Source organism: Saccopteryx leptura, chromosome 3 (genome assembly GCF_036850995.1).
Source record: "Saccopteryx leptura isolate mSacLep1 chromosome 3, mSacLep1_pri_phased_curated, whole genome shotgun sequence".
Classification (NCBI taxonomy): domain Eukaryota; kingdom Metazoa; phylum Chordata; class Mammalia; order Chiroptera; family Emballonuridae; genus Saccopteryx; species Saccopteryx leptura.
In genome coordinates, this window is record NC_089505.1 from 220,293,997 (window position 1) to 220,321,783 (window position 27,787).

The window sequence follows — 27,787 nt, forward strand, 5'->3', positions numbered from 1 at the left end:
CACCACAAGTAACCCAACTAGTTCAACCACATAATCGGTAAGTACAACGCTAAGGGTTATGCCGAAAGACTTGTCTCAATTTTTAAAAATTTTTATGGGAGTGATTGTCCTAGACTCAAAACGTCCTATGTCGAGATGTCCTAAGTGAGGACCCACTGTATATAAAAAAATGCAAAGGGAAATTTTTCTATATACGCTTATTAAATGAGATCTGTCTCTTTGATGTGCCACTGATTCTTCTATTTGGGATTTTGGTCCCCATTTTTATTTTGTTCCTGTCTGCCGCCAGAGGTGGAAAGAGCCCCTCCCAGTGTTGTCCCTTTTCTCTGTTGCCGAGAGTTGTGCAAACGCACGTAAAACTCATCAGACCCACCACCCAGGTAGTGGCGCAGGGGCCAGGTGATTGTCTCCCAAAGAACAGCGCTGGCAGTTCAGACTTCAGGTAACAGTCTGACCTCAGCACCCTCTCTCCCAGCTGACATACAGGTTTCCACGTGTAAACTGCTGTGGCCTTGGTTCCTGCGGGAACACAGCTGGCATTCGTCTTCCCTCCCTGCTTTTGGGGACCGTGATTGGGGTGGGGGCGATCCAGATCTCAGCGCGAGTGTCCTGACTGGCTGAGCATCCGACCCCCCAGTACGTTTCCAAACAGGGTCTCCCCACATGGGCCAGCTGCCTGTAAAAGAAAAAAGGGGAGCGAGCGCAGCTGCCAAGTCCTTAGCAGCCAGCCTTCCCACACTTGTGGTGTCACAACAGTGAGTCACCTCAAGATAGGGCAGCTGCTTCCTAATTAGCCTGGAGGCGCTCGGGACCCACAAGGTTATAAAAAACCAACTTTTACTTTTATTCAAATGCGCACGTCCCACCTCGGCGCCCACTCCCTCTGGCCCGCCTCGTTGCCCGCCGGCTTCGCCAGGCGGGTCCGGAACACAGGCCCGGGTGACCCGCGAAAGCGAAGGTGATCTGTAAGGGGGATGCTGGAGTGCCGGTGCGCGGGGCCGCCGCTTGGCCTCGCTCTCCAGACCCGTCCGAGTCTCGGGTGGACCACGGCCCGCTGAGGTCAGGGCGGCCGGGCCCGAAGCCCCGACAGCGCCGCCGCGCGGGCGGGTAGGAAGGTGCCCTGCCGCCTCGGTTCCGCCGCGCCCCCCGCGAGCCCTGGGCCGATTCCAGACGCTCTCGGGAGCAGCAGGCGAGGGCGGCGCGCGGCGGCCAAGCGAGCGGCACGGCGTCCGCCCCCGCGGAGCCGAGCGTGACCGGGAAGCGACGCTGGCTGGGAGCGCGTCCAGGAGCGCGAGCGCTGTCGCGAGAGGATCGTGCCCGCGCGGGTCCCGAACGCCGGGCTTCGTGAGGCCAGCGGCTACCTGCTGCTTCGCAACCCTGCCGCAGGATCCCGCGGGGCCGCCAGGAGCGCCCCGGCTGGAACAGCCCTGCCGCCGGTGCAGGTACTGGGCGCCGGGACGTGGGGTGGCCGCGGCGCGCGGGGGCCAGACCGGCGGCGCGGGGCTTCGGGTGGGGGCGGCGCGGGCGGCAGTCGTGTCCCAACGTCGGGCTGGGTGCGGGGGCGCGGAGGGCTGCGCCACGCCGCCCGGTGGCCCTGCCTCGGCGGTGCGGGCGCGGGCCGGGGAAGCGCAGGGCTGGGGCGAGAGGAGCTGGCTGTGCTCCCAAAGTTTCCCTTTGCTCACTTTGCTGGACTTAACTTGGATTTGGGAGGCAAAGCCTGGCAGGTAATGCGTGAATAAAATAAAAGGTGAAGGGAGCGGGGCTTGCCAGGTGGAGATTATTGGTATGGGAAAGATTTGTGCTCCTGTCCCTAAGGGCCATTGCAGGAGAAAATGGGGACAAATTCATTCACTGTCTTTCTTTTTTTGTTCAGCTAATGGTATATTTATTAAACAAGTTTGACGCTTTGACTACAAGCCAGTAGTAAGGGATTCTGGGTTTGATTTAAGAAATGTTTAAATTTTTAATCAACAGATATTTGTTGAACAGACGTTTTCTATCAGGCAAGGCTTTAATAAGAGGCTAACAAGTGTAGCTAGGTAGGTAGTTGCTCAGATGAGCTAACGTTGGGCTTTTGAAATGCAAGGAGAAGGAGATGCCAGCAGAGTTGGATTTGGGACTTGTGTAGGTACAGGCCCACAGCTGGCATCGTGTCACTGATAAACACTTCATTTTGAGCCAGGAAATCCTTTAAGTGGAAGACAAGCAGCAGTGTGATCCTTTTAGAGCCCACCCCCACACCTTCTCAAGCTGATGTCTTAAAATATCTTCCCTTACCCAAGCCCACAGGCTTCCTTCATTTACATAATTCACACATGACCATGGAACAGACTGTTTAGACCCCATATTCTCCTTGGAGCTCAGCCACAGTGTTCACACCTGGGATGATGGGGCACTGTGGTCACTCTTAAGGGCCCTTCAAGGTCATTAAATTGTAAGGAGAAACATGTATCTAGAGATAGTGCAGTTCAGGGACATCTGGGGTCCCTGCCTTCGGGGCTGGTGGAGAAGGCTTGAGCTGGGCTGGCTTCCTGGCTCTGCCTCAGTGCTGTGTTAAGCCATGTTGGAGCTTGAGATCAGTAAGGAATGTTGATTCTGTCTTTATTTAAAATTGTGATATTTTTCTACAACGTGGATTTTGTATTAGTTTAGGTGTTTGAAAAACACTACATTAAAACATGGATTTCAAGAAGGTTTTTGGTGCTCCTTAAACTTTGTGCCTGAGGTGAGTGCCTCACTTACCTCACCTTAGTTTTAGACTTGCCTGCGAGTCAGTTTTCTTAACCTCTCTAAGCACGTTTCCTCATTTCAAATAAAAACAGTGGGCTCTCCACTGATGTTGCACAGCTACTGCAGAGCATCTGGCTACTGCACAGGACCAGCCACAAGGGCATACTAAAGGATGGCTCTCCTAGTGGTAATGCCGTTGAGCTTGATCATCTTGAACTTGTCATGGAATCTTGCTGAGTCTCAGCTGGCTGTTCGGCAGAATGGGAGTAATGATAGCCAGCTCACACAGCCAGGGATAGATGAGAGGCTGCTTGTGAAAGCATCTGACCACCTGGGCAGGTAAGTTTTCTGTGTTGCCGTGGTGGGCCTGGATTTGCCTTGGCAAGCTTGCAACCACCTGCTTTTTCTCTGGACGTTAGCCTTGTGCCTTGTCATGCACAGACACTCATAAATTCTGCATGGGGACGCATGGAAGCATTTGAATCAGAGTAGGGATGTTTCCTGCCCAGTTTATCATGGAAAGGGCAGAGCTTACCAGCTACAAGTGTGCAGCTTTTGTTATAAGAGAACTTACTTTTGCTACCCCGAATCAATGATTTGGTTCCATTTCTTACATTTGGTCCTAGCTTGTGATTGTGATTTTCCTGAACCGAATTCAGTCAATATTATCTCAGTCACTGTCTAGTTTAAAGCAGCTTGGTACCTTGAGAGTCAGCCTCTCAGCCTCTCCAGGTCACCTTGCAGCCCCTTCTTCCACAGGAGGTCTCTGGGTACTAGGAGCAGGTTGTGGTCACATCAGGGGCTGTGGGGAGAGTGTCCTCTTGTTGGTCATTTGATCCTTTGCTGAGTTTCTCACCACCATTGAGCCTCCTCCTGTTTCCACTGAACATTGTCTAGCTGGGTGTCACTGGGGTGAGCCTCAGCTGGGAACCTGCCTACTGCACCCTGGCCCTGAAGTTCCCACACTGTGGGTCTCTTCCAGGTCCCTGCTGGGCACCTGAGTACCTGCCCAAGTAGCCAGAGCCATGCTGGGATGCCGTTTCTGCGTGGTCTCCAGTGGTCCCAGCAGGAAGCAGGACAAAAATTCACCATGCTTTCCATGTCCCCTCTGCTTTGCAGAGGTGGCTCTTCCTTTACCACCTCTCCCCTCCTGGCCAGGTGCAGGGGGGGAGGGGCTTGGTCCTTCCAGATCCCCCCTAACCTGTACTGCAGGAGCTTCTTTCTACCTGGGGAGCAGGAATCATTCTTATGTTGTATCTTCTGTCCTCTGTATATTGTGGCTTACAGTAAAGCTCTGGGTTGAAACTTCAAAACTTTGCTTGTGATAGGTAAAGGGAATTTAAATATCATTTTTCTTTTAACTCCTCATTCCTAGACAAACCAGATACACCCTGATGCAGGGAGGAGTGATCTGGGGAGAGAGACAGGAAGCTCCCTTCCTCTCCCCTTCTCTAGTTTTCTGGGCTTCAACCTGGTTTATGTGCACTGGTTCTTACTCCCTGGAAAAGACTGGAAAAGCTAGGGTGGGGAGAAAGAACTGCTGGAGAAACCAGCCAGGGAATGGGAGGAAGCAGGAAAAATACAGTTTGAAGGGTTGGTGGAGGGGGAGAAAAGAAATGCTTTCTGCTCTCACAGTACCAAGCCCAGCCTGGTAAGTGGAATTTCATGTGGATTAATGTCTTTCAAACCATCATTCCTATTTATGCTGCTGCTTCTGCATAGTCAGAATGGCCTACTATGTGCTTGGCATTTGCTAAAAGCAATTGAGTGAATGTAGAAAAGTCCCAGACATAATTGCTTCTTCAGGATGCTTAAGAATTACTTGGAGAATAAGATTAGCCTGTTTTGAGGCCCAAAGCTGAATACTCAAGCCCTGGGTTTTGTTCACATTCAGTGGGTAGAAGATGAAATGGTTAGGGAAGGCTTCTTGGAGGAGGTGGGACTTTAAGTAACCGTAAGTCTTGGTCACATGGACATGAGATGAAAGAGAACTTCCCATGAGATGGAGCTCTTGATTCCCTGGAGACAAAAGGACCTGGCAGGATGGCCTTTTGGGACCCAGCTGTGGCTTGACTCTTCCTGGTGCCTTTCTGATCCTTCTCATTGTCTAGGTACCTGTAAACCCTGGTATAGTTAGTATCACTTGTAGGTAGGACAACTTTAAATTCCTGTGTTTTCTCCACACTGAATGGAAATTAGCTACATTTTCTTTTACTTCTGTTATTCTTAAGGTATCTGTATCTGGAAAATCATTTCGAACTTTTAGGTTAGGCAATTGGTCCTTCTTACCTTAGAATTCTTTGTATTGCTTTAATGGGCTTTACCCCTTAATCCCGAGCTCTGTGGGTCATGAACCAGAAGTTGCCACGTGAGTGCTTAGCAAATTGACAGAACAGGTTTGGTCAGGCAGCCAGGGACACCCCTCACCAGAGTCAGCCACTAACTCTGTGCAGACACTTGCACTGTTCCTGGTAGGAAGGGCTCTCAAATATTTTTCTTATGATTAAGGTATTGGTGAAAAGAAATCACAAAAGATCCCTTTGAAAGGGAGGAATGGAAAGTTATTTGTTTGCTCAAACCTCCTGGCCTTGGTGTGTGGGTCTGGTTTTCAAATGTCTGAAGCTTGAGAACTTCCAGAAGGCTTGCTTTCCCTCTGAGGTCTATAGACCAAGCTCTCCTTGGTTTCTGCCCCTGAGTTCCCATGTCTGTGGGAGGCATTAGCTGTGGTGCACACGCTTCCTAAGAAACCACTCTCAGAATGGCTGCTGCCAGTGTGGGGTATGAACGTGTCAGCGGTGTTTTGCTTTCTTAAAGCAAGTGGTCCACCCGAGAGGGACAGGCAGATGGTCAGGGCTCCAGTGTCAGTTATGGACACCCCGTAGAGTGGCTGGTGATTCATTCTCTGTCTCTCTCTTTCTTTCTCTCTCACCACTTGAGATACTATATCAGCAGAGAAAATGCTTCATAAATTATTTGTAGCTGTTTTTCTTCCATTGTTTTCTTAGAAGGTGGAAGAGCATTTATTATAATTCCCGATGAGGATCCTCTAAAGTACCTAAAGCAGTCAAGAGTCCTTCTGCACAGGGGATCCGGTGGCATTTAAAGAAAATGAGCAAATCTGCTATACAGAGTGCTCCCTAGCAGAGCTATTGGGAGACGGCAGAAGGGCAATGACCTTGGTGCAATTTCTTTATTTATTTTTAATTTCCTTTTAAATTTTAAAATTGTTTTTAGAGAGAGGGGAAGAAGCAGGGAGAGAAAGAGACAGAAAGAGAAAGAGAGAAGCATTCATTTGTTGTTCCACTTAGTCGTGCATCCATTGGTTGCTTCCTGTGTAAGCCCTGACCGGGGATAGAACCTGCAACCTTGGTGTTTTGGGACGATGCTGTAACCGACTGAAATAACTGGTCAGGGCTGACCTTGGTGCAGTTTAAAACACACAGTGAGAAGCAAGGGGAAGCAGATGAAGAAAGTAACAGAGGTAGGAGAGGGTGCACTTGGCAGAGTGCCCTCAGCCCTGAAGTCCACAGCGTATGTGTGTTCCGTCCTGCTCTGCAGTGCCTGTTTCCCTGCTATATATATGCTCACAGGGACCAGAGTTACAAAACTAGCAGTGGGGCCATGGATGGGAGGTTCTAGGCCAGTGACACACACGTGTTGTGCAAGCTTAGGAGCAGTTCTGCCCTGTCCAGAGGCAGATTTAACGGTGGGCACACCAGACGCGCGCCCTGGGCCCCGACTTCTGAAGGGCCCCACAAAACCCCAACTTTACACTTTTTTTCTAATGACATCAAGTTTGGTTTCATATGTGCAATTTTAACATTAATAGTACATAATATTTTTTTATTTATTTAAAAATGTGGTTAATGTATATTTTTATTTTCCCCATCTTTTTTTTTAAGGGGCCCGATATTTTCTTCTGCTACCAGGTCCTCAACCGACCTTAATCCGACTCTGACCCTGCCACATCTGTGGCTTGCAGGCTTGTGAAAAGCTGTGGATTAAAAGAACAGAACGGTTGTCTCCAGGGGGTAGCAGAAAAATGACCTAAGTTAGGTTCCCCTTGTATACTTGGTCTGATGTGCATGACTGTATCGTGGATATTCAGTGCCATTTCAGACACCACTTAGCATGTCATGAACGTTTACTGCGCAGCTGCCTGGGTCTGCATAGCCTTGTGGACAATAGGAGTCTCTTGGTTTTTCCAGAGCTTTCTGTCTATGTCTAATACACACGTGCTCTCCTTCCGGTGTATTTATCTATACTTAGTGTATCTTAGAAGGGTCATCATTCCCTTTGCTGTCTTTTCTTCATAATGGAATATTTTCAAACAATACAACAAAGGTACATTATAGAAGAACACTAAATTAGTCTTGTAAAATCAGTTTCCAGATTGGATAATTTTTGCAAAGCCACCGTCCCACTGAGATGGGTGAGCTTGCAGAGCTTGGGGACCCGTGGGACCACGATAGGTCTTCATGGGCTCATGTAGCACTCTAGGTTCACAGATGGGCACTGTGCATGTTCAGGGCTGGTTTCTGCTCTCAGCTCCTCAGGAAAGAACTGACCGTGGGAGAATGGCCCTTGGTCATGATCTATATACTGCTTTGAGCTTGTGCAAGGCAGTCTCAACTCTCAGCTCTTTTTGGTCTGGTTGCAGCTCATGGCCAGGTGCACTGTCTGCACCTGACAGGTGCAGGGACAGTTGCAGTCAGTGTAGAGGCTGCCCTTTGTCGTAGGGCAGAGGCTCAGGCCTGGGTCTCCCTCTCTTTCTCATTTTTTTTTAGTTTATTGAGGTAACATTGGTTCAAAACCATGCAGGTTTGAAGTGTGCAGCTCAACAAAATATCATCTGCGCACCACATTGTGCACCCATTGCCTAAATAAAGTCTCTCCCTTCCCATTCATCCCCACTTTGCCCCTCCTCCTAGTCCCCCCATCTTTCCTTCGCTGTCACCATGATGTTGTCTATGTCTGCGTGTTTCATACACACACACCTATACACATGCACACCTGCATGCACACATACACATTTTGCTTAATCCCTTCACCTTTTTTTTCACCTAGCCTCCTTCCCTCTGACAGTTGTCTGTTTTATATATTTATGTTTCAGTTTCCATTTTGTTTGTTCAGTTATTGTGTTCATTAGATTCCACATATAAGTGAGATCATATGGTACTTGTCTTTCTCTGACTGGCTTATTTCACTTAGCATAATAATCTACACAGACCTGGGTCTCTTGAGGTCACTCCTCTGGGATATGCTGTGAGCTGTTCTGACCATCTCCCCTCTGCACCTACTACTCTAACCTGGTTGTAATACCAGCTCCTAGTCCCATGGGCCATCTTGCTTTAATGCCTTAATGATTCATGAGTTCTCTCACCCCCTCTTCCCAAAGAGTGGTACCAAGAACCTTTTGTGGGTCCTTTTTGCAAGGAGGCTTTGGGACTTAGAAGTGGCAGTGCTGACCCTGCTCATGGTAGAGAGGAGGAGGAGGAGGAGGAGGAGAAAGAGGGGGGAGGGGGAGAGGAAGGGGGAGGAGGAGGAGAAGGAGGAGAAAGAGGGGGAGGGGGAGAGGAAGGGGGAGGAGCAGGAGAAGGAGGAGAAGGAGGAGAAAGGGGGGAGGGGGAGAGGAAGGGGGAGGAGGAGGAGAAGGAGGAGAAAAAGGGGGAAGGGGAGAGGAAGGGGGAGGAGGAGGAAGAGGAGAAAGAGGGGGGAGGGGGAGGGGAAGGAGGAGGACGGGGATGGGCTCAGTAGGTGGGTAAGACCCACCCACTCGACATCTGAACCACAGGCCATACCACCCCACCTGGTGATTCATTCTCTGTGAACTGGGATCATTTCCACAGAAATAGAATTGATTACGTCTTTTTGGATGGTTGTTGGGTGTCAGCTGCATGCTCCATCGGAAGTGAGATATTAAAATCACCATAGGTTCGCTCTTCCAGTATACTCTCTATGTGAAAATGGGCTCTTGACACACACACACAAGCACTCTGAAGGTGAGTCATTCATTTTCCAAGGCTTAGCCAGTGTCATCTTTTCTCCATGGCTTACACGAGCAAATATGGGTCTTAGATTTGAGTAAGCAGGACTTACCTGTTACCACATTTAGAACTGAAATTACTAGGTGCATTGCCTGGACCCTGAGGCAGCCCAGGGGAATCTCTAGGTGGTGGAGGAACTACTGTGGACAGGACTTGGCCAGGCCAGCACTCAAGGGAGGCCAGGACGATAGTGAACTTGGCACAGAGCAGGCCTGCCTACTGTCTGGGGCTTGGACCAAACTTGTGATTTGGCTCAGTCCAGCCAGCCTGCTCTTTGGCTGGTCCCTTGTGTGGCTCAAGGCCAGGCCATTGTACCACAGGCTCTACATCTAGCACATGCAGGGGCAGAACATGAGCAGGTGTCTTGGTAACATTTGGGGGCATATCATTCCAAATGTTTGTGCTATACCGAATAGTCATATATGCACAAAAGTATTTATTTAGTTAAAAAGAGGTCATGTCTAGATGGTTTTGTGGGCTGCCTTTCAAAATTAGTAGTATTTGTTGAGTCTTATTTCTACATTATTAGACACCTTCTGGAGCACAATTCTTATGGCTGTGAGGAGCTACATCATATGGGTGGCTCTCAGCTTACTTGCCCAAGCTCTCTGTGGATGGACGTTTAGGTGGGTCATTTTCAACCCTTCACCACTGAGTAACAGCACAATGATGAACATCCTTATCCGTGCTCTTTTGCACATTTGTCTGGCTGGTTCCTTCAAAGTTCTGTCTGCTCAGTAGATTTCCTATGTATATACAAGCCTTTCCTTGGAAATGTCCTTCCTGAAGTAATGTTTAAGTTTTTTTCACCTGAGATTTCTGCATCTTGGTCGACAGCATCCTCAGCACGTGTACTATTCAGGAGCCACTCGAGTTCATTTAGGCAGAAGAGGATTTAATGCATGTGATTCAGGGCTGGTAGAATTGTTAGAAGCTCAGCCCTTGGCCAGATGGGCAGCAATGACCACCTGAGCTGGCCAGCAGCTGCTCTGGGGGTGTGGAGGGTCCTACCTGCTGGTCAGTGTCCGCGCATGGAGCTGTGGATGCGGCTCTGAGAACCCCCACCACCACTCACCGGAGAATTTGAGCCTCCGTGGTGGGGCCTGTTACAGAGGTGCACAGGAAAGTCCCCTGTGTGGGGGAGCCCAGTGGTAGGGAAGCCAGGAAGTGGGGTCCTTGGTGTCTCAGACTCCAGCAGGCAGTGAACAAACCAGGTAGGGTAAGGAGAATCTCAACCCTTCTCTCTTTAAATTTTATACATTCTATGTCACATTTGATGTAAGTGGAGGTGAGATCACAGAACTTAGCTACAGGTACAGTAGGCCTGATCCCTGTCTTACTGAGTCAGTCGTTGGTCCAGAGCTCTGTGACAGAGCTCCAGTCCTTTCTCTTAGGAACCAGATTGGAAGCCTCACCAGCCTGAGCCCCACATAAACTGAAGCACGTGGTGAAGCCCCAGGCAAGTACTTTCTACAGACTTGTCTTGTACACAGCCTGTGTATGCTGAGGCCTGCCTTAACAGGGAAGGTATGGCCATGACCGTCTGGCTGTTTTCTCTCCACATTGGCCCTTGCCCTTTGCCCTTTCTTGGCAGTGTTGTATGGACATTGACTAGCTCCCTGGTACCGGGCCTGGGTAGGCAGCAAGAGTTTACATACTGCTAAGTTAATGGCCAGTTTTTCCAAGAGTTACAATTGTTCAGCAGTCTTTTTGTGAACAGTATTTCCCCTTGCCTTTTCAAACAGGCTTTTGTGCACAATTACTGTGAATTTAGGTGTTTCTATCATTGCAAGCACCCCTCTGAGTGGATTGCTGCATTTTCAATTTGTTAAGGAACACACAGCTAAGGAAGGAGTCCAGGAAAGATGGTGACTTTAGCAACCAGATCCCATAGCAATGGGGGCTCAGGGTGTTGGGTGACTGTGGGGGGCAGCTGCTATCCTAATGGTACACACTCTTCCGACTCTTAAAGGTCTTCTGCCTCTCACAGTAAATGTTACCAGTACAGAGATGGCTTATTTGAAACAACCTGATCCTCCCCATTTGAAGCTGCAAAGGGCAGTGGAGGGGGTGAGGAAGAAAAGAGGAACCCAGCCTTCTCTAACTCAAGGTAGGACAGCCCTTGGGACTAGTCGTCAAAGGGTTCAGCAGATCCTACTTTTGGCAAGCCCACCAAAGAGCCCCATATCTTTTGAGAAAGGGAAAGAAAAGTTGACCCTTGAACAATATGGTTTGAATTGCATTGGTCCACTTATGCTCAGGGTTTTTTTTTAAATACTTCATTTAATTCTTTATTATCTTTGAAACATTCTTTTTCCTTTAATAAAAGAACTAGCAATGATATATATGCTACTGGTAGAAAATTAAGGCTTCTTCTGTAAAAAGCTATGAAAAGAAATTTCAATTGCTAAATATGCCAACTCTTAATTTTAAAAATGCAAAAGAAGTCAATCAGTAGACTCAACTTTGAAGCTGACTCATTTCCTTATGAACCAGTGATGTACTATACTTCCCAACTAATCCTTTGGAAAAGCCTTTCTGTACATTCACTGAGTAGTGCAGAACACAGAGACACAGGTTCAGAGCTGGAACACAAGCAGGTCACCCAGTCTTTCTGGTCTGATTCCTGGATTTCTACAATGAAGTCCACAGAAGTAGGCAGGGAAGGAAATGACACAATCCAACGATTCACAGTTGTCCCAAGTGCAGGACTTTCCCTATGGCCCAAGAGACAGTAGTTTAGTTGGTGCAAGGGAAATAAAACAAAGGAATCTGAAGAGGAAATAAAAATGAAAGGTATGACTCAACATTTTTTACTTTTGGTGAAGTCAGATGGTTTCTACCACTCCAGTGCTTTCTTCCTCTCGTCCTCAAAGCTTTCTCAGACCTCTTTCCTCTAATGTCTTGGTTCTGTATCCAGAAGCCCACCGATGATTTCCTTTCCAAAGTAATGAGGGAATTTGTGTTGACCTTCAGTGACATGGGCAAACCCTCCTTGGAGACCAGAATCAGAGAAGTAAGTCAAGCCTTTGGGCATAGGCTTTCTCTTATCTTTTGAAGAGAGATCAATCAATTTTGTGGTCATAGACCATTCTTCATGAGATTCCATTATGGCTTTCTTAAAATAGACAGGAGCCATATCACCCAGTTCTTTTGAGAGAGGAATGAATTCATAAACCATACAACACTGTTCCATCATGCTTACATTAGTTTCTAAAAATATGCAGTCCAATCCTTTATCTTCAAACATCTTTACCAATGATTTTCTAAACATATGAATTTTCTCTCAGATGTCTTCATCCAAATATAGTAGCTACTCTATTGTGCTACAAAGGGACTATCAGGCAGTGACCCTCAGAAAGAGATCAAAAGTTGGGTAAATATAAATAAACTTAATACTCGTTGCAACAATAGGGTGCTTGGGAAAGTGAGAGCTGTCAAAACAATACAGACATATTTCCAATATAGACATGTTTCCACCGCAATAAGACTCCAGTGTTCAGCATAGCTTTTCTCTTTGGTTCTCTTCCTCTTCACCAAAATGTTCTCTCCGCTGCTTTGGAGACAAACATGTCAGCCAGAACATAATAGTCTCTATCTGTTTTCCCCGTAAACTTAGATGCCATTTTCATAAAAAGTTTGTTTTGCTATTTTGCTGTTCCCAACTTTTCATTATTGACCAAATCATTGAGGCATAGATTGTCATCATCAGGAAAGTATCTGATCCTTACTTTTTTCTCAAGGGTTGATGCCATCTGTCTCTTCCTTTTTCATCTTTTAGATTCCAGGGGTTTCCCTGGAATGTTCACAGGCCAAAGCCTTCCAGACCTATCTGTCCTGATAAGAATCACTTCTTACTAGTCTTCACTCTCTACCCTACATTTTTTGGATGATATCTGTGTTATAGTTTCTTTAAATTTATTTGCCTTTTCAAGTTGGGCTTTAAGTTGTTCATCTAATTCCATATTTCCCATCATCTCTGCCTTGACAATCTTGGCTCCCAACTTGTTCCTCTCATCAAAACTCAAGATGTGCATGGATTCATCCTCGGGACCACTTCCAGCCAATGAATACTGTGTCCTATAGACATTCTTTTTCCAAGAGTCATCCCTCAAGCTTTCACCCTGGGATTTTCCTCTTGTGTCTTCTGAAATGTGTTGATAGGCAACACTGCAACTGGTTTCTTACAGCACTTGATTTGAATTGTTTCCTCTCTCCTCCTCCTCTCATCAGACTGACTCCATGATGATAAACTTTTTTCACTGTTCTATGTGCATTTTCAAAAACCACAATGCACAGAACTTTGAGTGGCGAGTGCTGAAGATGAACTAAATGATTCAGAATTTCTACCCTTTTGATGAAATGACAGTTCATCATCATCAGAGGGTCTTAAAAAATTTAGGTCTCAAATTTCCAAGAGAAAAAAACTCTTGATTTTACCTTGAATTGGAATCTTCCACATGTGTCTAAAGACCCAGATCTATTATCTTTTTATCACCACTAAACTCATCTTTGTTGTTTGTAACATCTTTTGAACTATGTTTTTTACAATTTTATTATATTTTATCAGGTCTAATTTTCTACTTTCTTGGCTACTTTGTACGTTATCTGAATATGTTGGCTTCCTCCAGGTAGCATCCATGTGTCCTCACTCCGAAGTCGTTTAAGTTCTTTACGCCTTCCTTCCTTTTCAGAATGGGCTTGAGCCTGGTTCTGCGCTGCGGCCCTGGGGTGCTCTGAACACTCTCTGATGCTCTTTGCACTTCCATGTTGACTACTGGCAGCTGCCATATTTTTTGTCCTATTCTTAAGTTTTTAAAATAAACGCTGTAAATGTATTTTCTCTTCCTGTGATTTTCTTAGTACCATTTTCTTTTCTTTAGCTTATTTTATTGTAAGAATGCAGTCTATAATACGTACAACATACAAAATATGCATTTATCAACTCTTTATGTTGTCATTCCACTTAACAGTGAGCAATTAGTAGCTAAGTGTTTGGAGAGTCCAAAGTTATGTGCAGACTGTGTGATGTGAAGGAGATTGGTGTCTCCAACCCCCATGTGGTTCAAGGGTCAACTGTAGCAGTGATTTGGGATCCTGAATGCTTCACCTTCAGTTTCTACATCACCTTGTTTCTTTCTGTGAATTAAAAATAGAACTTGATTTTTATGTCGCAGCTGTTTCTCTTTTCTTACTTTTGGAGGGTGTACATTGATTATACATTATGAAGTAAGCTGTAATAATTATTTTAACAGCAATAGCTGTTTTTCTTTCAGTTCTTCTAAGCATGTAAAATGAGAGTCTGAATTTTGTCTGCACATGGCATATACGAACTGGATAACCCAGACTGCCTATTGCATCCCCCCCAATCTTGTGCTTGAAAATAATTAATAAAATGTGAGTCTGTGTGCAGTTGGGAGTCTCTTTCCAGCCCAGAGAGTTGATGATGTCAGAGCTGATCACTCTATTCACTACCTGTTGAACACCACCCATCCTTTTAGATATTTTACCTTTTTTTTTATAAATAAATTTTTATTAATGTTAATGGGGTGACATCAATAAATCAGGGTACATATATTCAAAGAAAACATGTCCAGGTTATCTTGTCAATCAATTATGTTGCTTACCCATCACCCAAAGTCAGATTGTCCTCCGTCACCCTCTATCTAGTTTTCTTTGTGCCCCTCCCCCTTTCCCTCTCCCTCCTTTCCTCCCGCGCCCCCCCTCCCCCCCACCCCTGGTAACCACCACACTCTTGTCCATGTCTCTTAGTCTCGCTTTTATGTCCCACCAATGTATGGAATCATGTAGTTCTTGGTTTTCTCTGATTTACTTATTTCACTCCGTATAACGTTATCAAGATCCCACCATTTTGTTGTAAATAATCCGATGTCATCATTTCTTATGGCTGAGTAGTATTCCACAGTGTATATGTGCCACATCTTCTTTATTCAGTCTTCTATTGAAGGGTTTTTTGGTGGTTTCCATGTCTTGGCCACTGTGAACAATGCTGCAATGAACATGGGGCTACATGTGTCTTTACGTATCAATGTTTCTGAGTTTTGAGGGTATATACCCAGTAGAGGGATTGCTGGGTCATAAGGTAGTTCTCTTTTTAGTTTTTTGAGGAACCACCATACTTTCCTCCATAATGGTTGTACTACTTTACAGTCCCACCAACAGTGAATGAGGGTTCCTTTTTCTCCACAGCCTCTCCAGCATTTGCTATTACCTGTCTTGTTGATAATAGCTAATCTAACAGGTGTGAGGTGGTATCTCATTGTAGTTTTGATTTGCATTTCTCTAATAACTAATGAAGATGAGCATCTTTTCATATATCTGTTGGCCATTTGTATTTCTTCCTGGGAGAAGTGTCTGTTCATGTCTTCTTCTCATTTTTTTATTGGATTGTTTGTTTGTTGTTGAGTTTTATGAGTTCTTTGTAAATTTTGGATATTAGGCCCTTATCTGAGCTGTTGTTTGAAAATATCATTTCCCATTTAGTTGGCTGTCCGTTTATTTTGTTGTCAGTTTCTCTTGCTGAGCAAAAACGTCTGATGTAGTCCCATTCATTTATCTTTGCCTTCACTTCTCTTGCCTTTGGAGTCAAATTCATAAAATGCTCTTTAAAACCCAGGTCCATGAGTTTAGTACCTATGTTCTCTTCTATGTACTTTATTGTTTCAGGTCTTATATTTAGGTCTTTGATCCATTTTGAATTAATTTTAGTACAAGGGGACAAGCTGTAGTCGAGTTTCATTCTTTTGCATGTGGCTTTCCAGTTTTCCCAGCACCATTTGTTGAAGAGGCTTTCTTTTCTCCATTGTGTGTTGTTGGCCCCTTTATCAAAAATTACTTGACCCTTTATATGTGGTTTTATTTCTGGGTTTTCTATTCTGTTCCATTGGTCTGAGTGTCTGTTTTTCTGCCGATACCATGCTGTTTTGATTGTCGTGGCCCTATAATATAGTTTGAAGTCAGGTATTGTAATGCCCTCAACTTCATTCTTTTTCCTTAGGATTGCTTTGGCTAATCGGGGGTTTTTATAGTTTCATATAAATCTGATGATTTTTTGTTCCATTTCTTTAAAGAATGTCATAGGAATTTTGATGGGAATTGCATTAAATTTATAGATTGCTTTGGGTAATATGGCCATTTTGATTGTATTTATTCTTCCCATCCACGAACAAGGAATATTTTTCCATCTCATTGTATCTTTTTCGATTTCCCTTAACAATGCTTCATAGTTTTCGTTATATAGGTCCTTTACATTCTTTGTTGTGTTTATTCCTAGGTATTTTATTTTTTTGTTGCAATCGTGAAGGGGATTATTTTTTTGAGTTCGTTTTCTAATATTTCATTGTTGGCATATATTGATAGAAAGGCTATGGGGCCCTGGCCGGTTGGCTCAGTGGTAGAGCGTCGGCCTGGCGTGCGGAAGTCCCGGGTTTGATTCCCGGCCAGGGCACACAGGAGAAGTGCCCATTTGCTTCTCCACCCCTCCTCCTCTCCTTCCTCTCTGTCTCTCTCTTCCCCTCCCACAGCCGAGGCTCCATTGGAGCAAAGATGGCCCGGGTGCTGGAGATGGCTCCTTGGCCTCTGCCCCAGGCGCTAGAGTGGCTCTGGTCGCAACAGAGCGACGCCCTAGAGGGGCAGAGCATCTCCCCCTGGTGGGCAGAGCGTCGCCCCCTGGTGGGCGTGCCGGGTGGATCCCGGCCGGGCGCATACGGGAGTCTGTCTGACTGTCTCTCCCTGTTTCCAGCTTCAGAAAAATACAAAAAAAAAAAAAAAAGAAGAAGAAAGGCTATGGACTTTTGTATGTTAATTTTGTATCCTGCGACCTTACTGTATTGGTTTATTGTTTCTAGTAATCTTTTTGTGGAGTCTTTGGGGTTTTCGACGTATAGGATCATATCATCTGCAAAAAGTGATACCTTTACTTCTTCTTTTCCGATATGGATGCCTTTTATTTCTTTCTCTTGTCTGATTGCTCTGGCCAGAACTTCTAGCACCATGTTAAATAAGAGTGGAGAGAGTGTACAACCCTGTCTCGTTCCTGATTTAAGGTGGAAAGTCCTCAGTTTTATGCCATTTAATATGATGTTGGCTGATGGTTTATCATATATGGCCTTTATCATGTTGAGATATTTTCCTTCTATACCCATTTTGTTGAGTGTCTTAAACATAAAGTTGTGTTGTATTTTATCGAATGCCTTTTCTGCATCTATTGATAAGATCATGTGGTTTTTGTTCTTTGTTTTGTTGATATGGTGTATTACGGTAACCGTTTTACGTATGTTGAACCATCCTTGACATTCTGGGATGAATCCCATTTGATCATGATGTATTATTTTTTTAATATGTTGTTGTATTCGATTTGCTAGTATTTTGTTTAGTATTTTAGCATCTGTATTCATTAGAGATATTGGTCTGTAGTTTTCTTTTTTTGTGCCGTCCTTGCCAGGTTTCGGTCTGAGGGTTATGTTGGCCTCATAAAATGTATTTGGAAGTATTGCTTCTTCTTCAGTTTTTTGGAAGACTGTGAGTAGAATAGGAACCAAGTCTTCTTTGAATGTTTGATAGAATTTGCTAGTATAATCGTCTGGGCCTGGACTTTTATTTTTTGGGAAGTTTTTTTTTTTGTATTTTTCTGAAGCTGGAAACAGGGAGAGACAGTCAGACAGACTCCCGCATGCGCCCGACCGGGATCCACCCGGCACGCCCACCAGGGGCGACGCTCTGCCCACCAGGGGGCGATGCTCTGCCCCTCCGGGGCGTCGCTCTGCAGTGACCAGAGCCACTCTAGCACCTGGGGCAGAGGCCAAGGAGCCATCCCCAGCGCCCGGGCCATCTTTGCTCCAATGGAGCCTTGGCTGCGGGAGGGGAAGAGAGAGACAGAGAGGAAGGAGGGGGTGTGCCCTGGCCGGGAATCGAACCCCGGTCCCCCGCACGCCAGGCCGACGCTCTACTGCTGAGCCAACCGGCCAGGGCTATTTTTTGGGAAGTTTTTAATAGTTTTTTCTATTTCCTCCCTGCTAATCGGTCTGTTTAGGCTTTCTGCTTCTTCATAACTCAGTCTAGGAAGGTTGTATTGTTCTAGGAATTTATCCATTTCTTGTAGATTGTTGAATTTGGTGGCATATAGTTTTTCGTAGTATTCTACAATAATTCTTTGTATATCTATGATGTCTGTGGTGATTTCTCCTCTTTCATTTTGGATTTTATTTATATGAGTCCTTTCTCTTTTTTCCTTGGTGAGTCTTGCCCAGGGTTTGTCAATTTTGTTGATCTTTTCAAAGAACCAGCTCCTTGTTTTATTAATTTTTTTCTATAGTTTTTCTGTTCTCTATTTCATTTATTTCTGCTCTGATTTTTATAATTTCCTTTCTTTGGCTGGTTTTGGGTTGTCTTTGTTCTTCTTTTTCTAGTTTCTTAAGGTGTGAAGTTAAGTGGTTTACTTGGGCTCTCTCTTGTTTGTTCATGTGGGCCTGAAGTGATATGAACTTTCCTCTTATTACTGCTTTTGCTGCATCCCATAGATTCTGATATGTTGTATTTCATTTTCATTTGTCTGTATATATCTTTTGATCTCTGCGCTTATTACTTCTTTGACCCATTTATTTTTTAAAAGTATGTTGTTTAGTTTCCACATCTTTGTGGGGTTTTTTTCCTCTTTTTTGCAGTTGAATTCTAGTTTTAAGGCTTTATGATCAGAAAATATGCTTGGTACAATTTCAATTTTTCTAAATTTGCTGATATTGTCTTTGTGGCCCAACATATGGTCAATTCTTGAGAATGTCCCATGTACACTAGAGAAAAATGTATACTCTGTCGCTTTGGGATGAAGTGTCCTGTAGATGTCTATCATATCCAGGTGCTCTAGTGTTTCATTTAAGGCAATATATCTTTATTGATTTTCTGTTTGGCTGACCGATCTAGAGCTATCAGCGGTGTATGGAGGTCTCCAAGTATGATTGTATTTTTGTCAGTTTTTGTTTTAAGGTCAATAAGTAGCTGTCTTATATATTTTGGTGCTCCTTGGTTTGGTGCATATATATTAAGGATTGTTATGTCTTCTTGATTCAGTGTCCCCTTAATCATTATGAAATGACAATTTTTGTCTCTGAGTACTTTTTCTGTCTTGTAGTCAGCATTATCAGATATGAGTATTGCTACGCCTGCTTTTTTTTGGATGTTATTTGCTTGGAGTATTGTTTTCCAGCCTTTCACTTTGAATTTATTTTTATCCTTGTTGCTTAGATGTGTTTCTTGTAGGCAGCATACAGTTGGATTTTCTTTTTTTTTTTTTTTTTTTTTTTTTATTATTATTTTTTTTTCATTTTTCTGAAGCTGGAAACAGGGAGAGACAGTCAGACAGACTCCCGCATGCACCCGACCGGGATCCACCCGGCACGCCCACCAGGGGCGACGCTCTGCCCACCAGGGGGCGATGCTCTGCCCATCCTGGGCGTCGCTCTGTTGCGACCAGAGCCACTCTAGCGCCTGGGGCAGAGGCCACAGAGCCATCCCCAGCGCCCGGGCCATCTTTGCTCCAATGGAGCCTTGGCTGCGGGAGGGGAAGAGAGAGACAGAGAGGGAAAGCGCGGCAGAGGGGTGGAGAAGCAAATGGGCGCTTCTCCTGTGTGCCCTGGCCGGGAATCGAACCCGGGTCCTCCACACGCTAGGCCGACGCTCTACCGCTGAGCCAACCGGCCAGGGCTTGGATTTTCTTTTTTAATCCATTCTGCTACTCTGTGTTTTTTTATTGGTGAGTTTAATCCATTTACATTTAGTGTAATTATTGACACTTGTGGATTCCTTATTGCCATTTTATAAATTGCTTTCTGTTAGTTTTGTGTCTTGTTTGATTCTTCTCTTTTGTTTTTCTATCCTTTGTTTTTTTGTATTCCATACTTCTTTCCTCTGTTGCTACCTTTTTTAAGTCATGTGCTTCTGTGGCGGTTTTTTTCGAGGGTGGTTACCATTAAGTAATGAAAAGGGTACCTACCATATTCATTGTAGTACCCTATCTTGTGAGTGTTTCTGCACTTCATCATCCTTTGCTAGTGTTAATCTTCGTTCTCTCCCCTTTTTTTTGCTTTTGTTGTCACAGTTTAAGTTTGGTTTTATTGTGTTCTTGGTGGAGCTTTTACTTGTGGTTTTGTTCTGTTTTGTTCTTTGGATCTGTTTGGAAAACCCCCTTTAGTATTTCCTGGAATGGGGGTTTTCTGATGATAAATTCCTTCATCTTTTTTGTATTTGTGAATGTTTTTATTTCTCCTTTGTACTTGAAGGATAGCTTTGATGGGTATAGTATTCTTGCCTGAAAGTTCCTCTCTTTCAGGACTTTAAATATTGGGGTCCACTCTCTTCTAGCTTATAGAGTTTCTGCTGAAAAATCTGATGATAATCTAATAGGCCTTCCTTTATATTTTGTTTTCTTCTTTTCCCTGGCTGCCTTGAGAATTTTTTTTTGTCATTTGTTTGTGCCATCTTCATTATGATGTGCCTTGGAGTAGGTTTGTTGTGGTTAAGAAAATTTGGTGTTCTGTTTGCTTCTTGAACTTGAGGCTTTAGTTCTTTCCACAGGCTTGGGAAGTTCTCATCTATTATTTGTTTGAATATATTCTCCATTCCATTTTCTCTCTCTTCTTCCTCTGATATACCTATTATTCTTATGTTATTCTTTTTGATGGAGTCAGACAATTCCTGTAGGCTTTCTCATTTTTTTTTAAACTTTTGAGTCTCTCTCTTCTCTCTGTTGTGCCTGAAGTTGCTTGTCTTCTATGTCACTAATCCTACCTTCTATCTAGCCTGTTCTATTAGCTAAGCTTTTTACCTCGTTTTTCAGTTCATGAATTGAGTTTTTCATCTCTGTTTGATTTGTTTTTATAGTTTCAATTTCCTTGGTAATATATTCTTTGTGTTCGTTGAGTTGTTTTCTGAGCTCCCTAAATTGCCTTTCTGTGTTTTCTTGTATATCTCTGAGTATTTTTAGGATTTCTATTTTAAATTCTCTGTCATTTAGCTCCAAGGTTTCCAATATTTTAAATTTTTTCTCCATAGATTTTTCCACATCTATCTGTGTTACTTGTTTATCTTTTGTATCCATGATATTTTATTTCCTTTTTTTTAATGGCATCTGAGGGTGATCTTGTTGATAGCACTAATGAGAATTAATAAAGAATAAAAAGTAAAAAAAAGAAGTAAAAAAAAAAATTTGGAAAAAAAACGAAAAAACCCCAGTAATAATTTATTATTTCCCTCCCCTTTTCTTTCTTCTCCTCCCCTCCTCTTCCCTCTTCCTTAGGAAAATATTGTGATAAACTGTGAATTATATTATGCTAAATGGAACAAAAAATGCCTATAATGGAGGGCCTGAGTTGGGGGGAAGTGTTCAAGGGGCAAAAAAGGAAGTAGGGACCCATAAAATGCAAAAAAGGAAAAAATTTGGGTCAAGTATAAAATGATTTGCTTATAAGTGATGGTTGACTAAGAGATATAATGAGAGGGATAAGAGGGAAACAAGAAAAAGGGGGGGGGGAAACTATTATATTAAGTGGAGCAAAGACTGAATAGAATGGAGATCCTGGGGTGGGAGGAGTGCTAATGAGTTAAAAAGCGAAGTAAAAAGCTCCCAATATGCCACAAAAAAACCCAAAAAACTTGAGTCCCAAATTAAAGAATTTGTTCGTGATTGAGGATTGAATGAGAGGAAAATTAAAAGGAGAAAAGAGAAACTAATAGAAAGGGAGAAACAAGAAAAAGGGGAAAAGGAAAGGAGGAAACAAGAAAAAAAACAAAAAGAGAGAGAGAGAGTTAAGGGTTTTGGAGTGTAACCCTCATGGAGAGTAAGGAAGAAGAAAAGAAATAAAATGAAACACTTATAGGTAGTGTAGTTCAAGAAAAGGAAAGAGTAAGATGGGCAGAGAATAAAAGGACCAAGGTGGAGGAAATAGAAATAATACTAATAAAGGCAAGAAGATGAAAGAAACAAAAAAAAATAGTGGAACAAATTATAAAGTCTGTGGATTTTTCTTGAATTTGAGAGGTTAACTTCTTCTTCCCTTTTCTTTCCTCTCCCTCTTCCTGGTCAGTGACTCTGTACCCCAGGCTCTGCCCCTGTGGCATGCTTAGGTAGGGATTTGCAGTTGATGAGACTCTACGGCAATGTTATATATTTGGCTTCAGTCTCGTTGGTAGTCAAGGCTTGTTAGCGTTTGCAGGCTCCAACAATGAGAGAGTCCGTTTTCCCGGAGTCTCTCTCCTAGTCTCTCCTTCCTGAATTAGCAGCCAGATGATCCAGCTATGAGGCTGCCGCCGCCTCTGCCTGTGGAGTAAGAGGCTCAAAGAGCTGGCAAATCCCTACTCTATCCCCACTCACTGCAGGGCTCTGAGTAAGGCTCTGGCAGTCAGAGCCGCCAGCGTAATCAGGTGGGACTGGGAGCCAGTTGCTCTCAAGGTGACTTTCTATGAGCCTCCAGGCCTGTTCAACATGCCTAGCACTCTGTGGGACCACTCTCCCCAGGCTTTCCGCACTTTGTAACCTGTTTTGGCTGGGAAGAAGATGCCCTAGTCGCTGCCTGCAGTACAGGAGGTCTTAACACTGCCAAGTCCCTCTTTTTAGCATATATCCTTGAGTATGAAAGCTCTGCCAATCAGAAGTTGCCCCCACCCCTTTAGCAAGAGGCACTAAAAATATATCACGCCTCTTGTCTTGGATCGCTGAACTGAGAGAGATCTTGTCAATTAGAGCCGCATAGGTCAGTTGGGAGGTGAGCAGCCTGTGGGTTAAGCTAATTTCAGCTATTGGATTTGCGGAATTTCTCCAGAAAGAACTACAAGCTGCCTGCGCGCCCCTCCCCCGACGCTTGATTGTTAGCTTGAATGGCTGGGTGAGGCGCCCTGCCCGTTCGCTTTGGCGCACTCCCCAAGTGCCACTGGCAGCTGCTGCTCCTGGCATGGGCGGCTGCTCGCGGCTTGGGAAGTTGGGCTGTTTGCGTGGGCTGACCCAGCACAGGCACACTCTTTCCTCGGCTTGAACGAATGTCTGTGCTGCAGTCTAGCTACCTCCATACCCTTAGCCCCCCTCCCCCCCCCGACTCTCAGTTCCAAGTGAAAGCAGCCTTTGCTCAGGTTAGTGAGGAAGGCAGAGTGTTTTTTTGTCCGACTTATTTCCTTTGGGGCTGATTATATATTTAGTCAATTTTTCGCTCGACCCTACCTTCGCCTTCAGTGTGTGGAACTCCCGGATGCTCCAAGGATAGATTTTTCTGTCTCTGGTTGATGAACTTGTTGAAATTTTGGGGAGATTTGTCGGTGGCGCTCCTCACGGCGCCATTTCTCTGACGTCACTCAATATTTTACCTTTATCATCTCATTTAATCCTTAGAATCAACTTGCGCATTTTCTCCATAAGAAAGCTGAGGCCCAGAGAAGCAGTCACCTAACCAGGATCACTCACCTAGTGAGTAACAGAGCTGGGAACCCAATTTTACCCCTATTTTTTTCAGGAGATAATTTCTCCTTGAAGACAGCCTCTGTTTCTCTGAGCATGCAGCTCAGAGCTTAGCCCTTTGCTTGCACTGTGCTGCGTGGTTGTTGGTTTTACTCTTGTTCCTAGTTAGCTAACACGCCCAGGTACCATCATGATTGCTTTATTCTTCACTGGTTATACCCCCATTTTACACAGGAGTAAACTGATGCCCAGAGAGATTATGGGACTTACCTCAGTCTCCAAGAACCCAGTTTCCTTTCCTTGTCACCTACTTTTGACCTGTCTTAACTGTTAACTTTGAATTTGAAGTGCTGGAAAGTGTCCTCATAATTTCATAGGAATGAACACTCTTTAACATTTTACTCCCTGGGTGTCCACAGGGCCTGGAACAATGCCTAGGGCACAGGAGGGTCTACTTATTCCAGGTTAGTTCCCCCTGAGGTCCTCCTCCCTGAATTCCCACCTACAGAGTCTATGCAAGGACCCTCGTCCTTCCCTTCTGCCTCTTCTGCAGGTGGTCATGGCAGGGGAGGACACAGGCTGGTGGCTGGGTTGTGCTGGATCCCACCTTGGTGGCCCTGGCTGTTAGGTGACCTTAGTCACAGCTTTGAGCTCACTTTCCTCCTTTGCGCATTGGGATGTTAAGATACCTGCCTCTAAGAGTTATTGGGAAAAGCAAAGACAGTAATTTCTAAGCAAATGGCCGATATGTTGTAACTGGTGTACAAGCATGAGTTCAAAACATTTAATTATAATTAAGCCTTACTTCACTCTCCCTTATTTTTTTGTTAATACTTTCCTAGTTAAAATAGAAGAAGGCTTTGTGATGGGCACTCTAGATGCAGAGCCTGGGGTGGGGCTAGCAGCCACCTGGAGAGCTGTTAGTAGGTTAATGAAAGGACTAGTGCCTGAAAAATGCTTGGCCCAGAGCAAACATATCATGAGCCCTTCTTCACCTTCTGAAGGAGTATAGGCTATAGGCTGCTGTCTGTGAGAATAAAAACTGAAGTGGGACTTGAGGGAGGAAGGTTTGGAACCACATGGGCTAAGCTTGTTTGTATTCCAGCCACTGTTAGGTACTGAAGGAATACATTATCCCACCAATCCTGGGAATAACCTTTGAAAATAAAATGATTATCCCTGTTTGGAGGTGAGGAAACTGAAGTTCAGGGAGGTGAAAGTGACTTGCTTGGCTCCATCCAAGGAGATTTAGGTGGGGCAGCCCCAGAAGGGCTAGAATGGAGTCCAGAGCTATAGGCTTCAGCCCAGGCTCTGCCACTAGGATACTGATTTGGCATTGGCTCAGTGGTTGGGTGGCACGATGGTACGTGTGTCCTGAGTATGATCCTGAGTAAACTATTCACTACATGCCAGCCTGATTAGCTGAAGGAACAGATACTGCCCAAACATCTGTTCTTGTTTCTCCCCGATTCCCAAATAAATACTTCTGTTGTAATACCATAATATTATAGGACTTTGCTCTTCTGATAGCTGGACTTACAATCTTTAAAACAAAGTTACTGTGGAAATGCCTCTCTGTCAACTAAACTAAAATTCCCATCTGATTTGCCTTCAGGAGCAGTATCCAAGGCAACCTGCCGTGTGTTTGGTTTCTTCAAGGCTGTTGGTTTTCCCCTGAAGCCAGAGTGCCTGGCCTTTTGTGAATACAAGGGTCCCTTTGTAACACTGAACAATTTGGGAAACCTTTCACATGAAAGTAATTAAATTTTTATGATATAGAAAGGAGAAAATAGATATAAAGGAAAAGACTCTATGAATTTTGAGGCTCATCTACATGATACTGTATTTTATTAATCACTTCTACACGTATTGCAAAATAATAACCTGTACATGTCTGTGACATCATACTGATTCTATTTTTAGATAATGACTGTACATCAGGGATTCACAAGTAAAGAATTAAGGATCTGTGTTTGGAAATTTTATATTTGTAGCCTTTCAAAAAAGCAGATATGCCCTTTTGTAGTTTGCCATTTCCTCCAGGGGACTTTGCCTGCAATTTAAGCACGTTCCACCAGGGGGTGCCTGGGATGATAATGCTTCTGCAGTGTGAGGCTTTATACAGTGATAAAGCCAAGTGTGATTTTCTACTCTCAAATGTTTCTTTTTAGGATAAAAATACTTTAATTAAAAAAGAAAACTGTATGGATTAAGAGAATATGGTCTAAAAGAGGTAACCAAACATGAAAACTAGTTTAAAAGATGTAGGAGGGTAAATAACACCAACATTCCTGCTTAGTTTTCTCTAATTCTTCATTTTTGTCTTAGCTTTCAGGCATTAAAAGCAATCCCAAGCATCGCCCACTGCGCTACTTCCAAATCATGTGAAGTGTCGTAGCCCAGTAGACCTATGGCATTAGAAATGCATGAGTTGTTTTAGCCACATAGGGACTGTGAGGCACTCAGACCTGTCTTCTACCTGGACCCCTACAGAAAGCTCTGAGACTCTTGCAGGTATGTCCTTCCCTTAGTAGCCCAGTGTTACAGGGTGCCTTGGTTTCTTGTTCACCTGTGAGAAATAGCTGGGTTTGAGTTGATTTTAATATGAAATATATAGCCACAAGAAAAATCAAGCAAAAGCCCCTCAAACAGACCTATCAATTCATTTAGTAGTTTTACTGGTAAAAGCTTACTTCTGTTTAGTTTTCTTCAGAGCATACTTATTGAGGCCCCTGTAGAGCTCCCAGTGTAAATTGTAGCTGTGGCGAGATTAGCGTGAGTGCAGTGAGTTTGTGAGGTAGGGTGGGGGTCTGGGTCATGCAGATGCTGGCCAGACTTGAGCTGGTTCTCCCATGAGGAGGATCCAGGGGACCATAAGGGGCTCATCTCAGGGCACGTGGACAGCTGCCCACTGGCACGGGAGGCACAATGCCAAGGGTCCACAATAGTTTCAGGGACCCACAAAGATGTTTTAATTTGCTTTAAAATGAGAAGGAAGACATGAACTTTAGATCATAGAAAATGTTTTAATATATAATAATACATTCCTCTTCATACCAATGCAATTGTAAACTGTACTTAAAAATTTTTTGTTTAATAAGTAAGGGGCCCATGAATGCAACAGTGCCTAGAGCCCAAGAAAGCCATCCTGTGGCCCTGGCTGGAGGTGTGGCAGAGGGCCCTCTTGCCCCGAGGAACTGCCTGAGCAGAGTCACAGAGGTGGATGACCCCAGGCAGGAGGGGCCACTCCCTGGCTTGGCTTAGCAGTGCATAAGCAGAGAAGGGGCTGAAGGAAGAACAGGGTCCTGGAGAGCCCAGTGTGCACAGTGTCTGTTCAGTGAAGGCAGCCTGTCTCTGCAGGCTCGGGACCAGGGGCTGGGTGCCTCTGCTCAGGTGGCACTGAGAGACAGACGCCTGGAAAGTTTAGGACCTTTGGAGTATTAGCTAAACCATCAGAGGTTGGATTTCTCAAATATGTGGTTTTGGGGTTTTCTTTTGTCCTAGTCCCAGCCTTGTCGCTTGGGGATGAGACTTACACCTGTGAATGTGTTTATACTTCTCTAAATTGGGGCAATAATTCATATAGGTTCACTGAGGGGATTAGATTATATATGTCAAGTGCCTTCCTAGCCCAATGCCTGGCCTTCTAGGCATTGTCAGTGTTGGGTACCTTCCTTTGCTTGTCTGCATTGCCTTATTCAGAGAAGGCCTAGAAGGTGAAAGTGCGCTTACCCTTGGCCTGGTGTCAGCACCTCCACAGCTGCCTTGGCCTCACCTCCCAGGCTGACTCTGGTTTTGGTGGAACCATAGTTTGTGTTTAACAAGCTCTGCCCATGAATCTGCTGTGTGGCCAGGTCAGAGAGCCTTGGCCTTTACCTGAGTGTGTCTGGGCCATGGGTAGTTCTGATTTCTAAGACTGGGGCTCCCACCTTCCTGTGGGAGGTAAGAGCCCAAGACCTTGTCTGAGGGGATCTCAGGAGTGCAGGGTTGGGCTGCCTTGCACCCATCTGCTCTGAAGAGGCACAGTCACCCCTTTGTCCTTGGCCCTGTGGGCCTCACTGTCTCCCCAGAGTACTTCTTCCTCATAGCTTAGAGAATGAGCAGGGACAGGTGGCTTCTCCACGCCCACAGTGCACATTTCCAGTCCCTTTTATCCCTGTTGTCAAATTGTATTTGTTGCAGCCATGTGCACAGCACTGGGATTTGAGGCAGGGTGGCTTAGATGTGGGCTGGGCCTTTATGGAGTCACCTAATAGGGCACAAACATGTCAATAACTTTTATCATAAAGTAGACTAAGACAAGGGCCACCCCACAATTTGCAAACCCAGTGGGGATTAATGAATCTGGATCATGAATGTAGCATCTGAATGGATCTAGAAGAGTGTCTGTCATTTCTGCAGGCAGGAAGCACAGGGAGAGGCATCTGCATGGGAGGAAGGGCCTGGCATGTGTAGGATGGGCCGTGTCTGTTGGGATGGGACAGGGACTGTGTGGAGGGCTTTCAAGGACAGAGGAACTTAAGAGTAACAGGCTGCAGCTAACCTGGGGAGG

General features: G+C 44.7%; 1 protein-coding gene and 1 pseudogene across 3 annotated transcripts in view; one reads left to right on the forward strand and one right to left on the reverse strand.

Annotated features, from left to right (window-relative positions):
* Positions 1 to 595: 595 nt before the first annotated feature.
* Positions 596 to 13,419, reverse strand: LOC136398417 (CWF19-like protein 2; annotated as a pseudogene).
* The window catches only part of CRACDL (CRACD like), a 202,692-nt gene continuing 175,875 nt past the window's right edge, over positions 971 to 27,787 (forward strand). Inside the window, exon 1 of one of the 3 annotated variants that reach the window (XM_066377593.1) lies at positions 971 to 1,442. The gene's annotated coding sequence lies outside the window, so the exon portion shown is untranslated. Of the gene's footprint in view, positions 1,443 to 1,590; positions 1,725 to 27,787 lie in introns of those variants that run through there. The other 2 variants (XM_066377589.1, XM_066377590.1) reach the window with 2 other exon arrangements.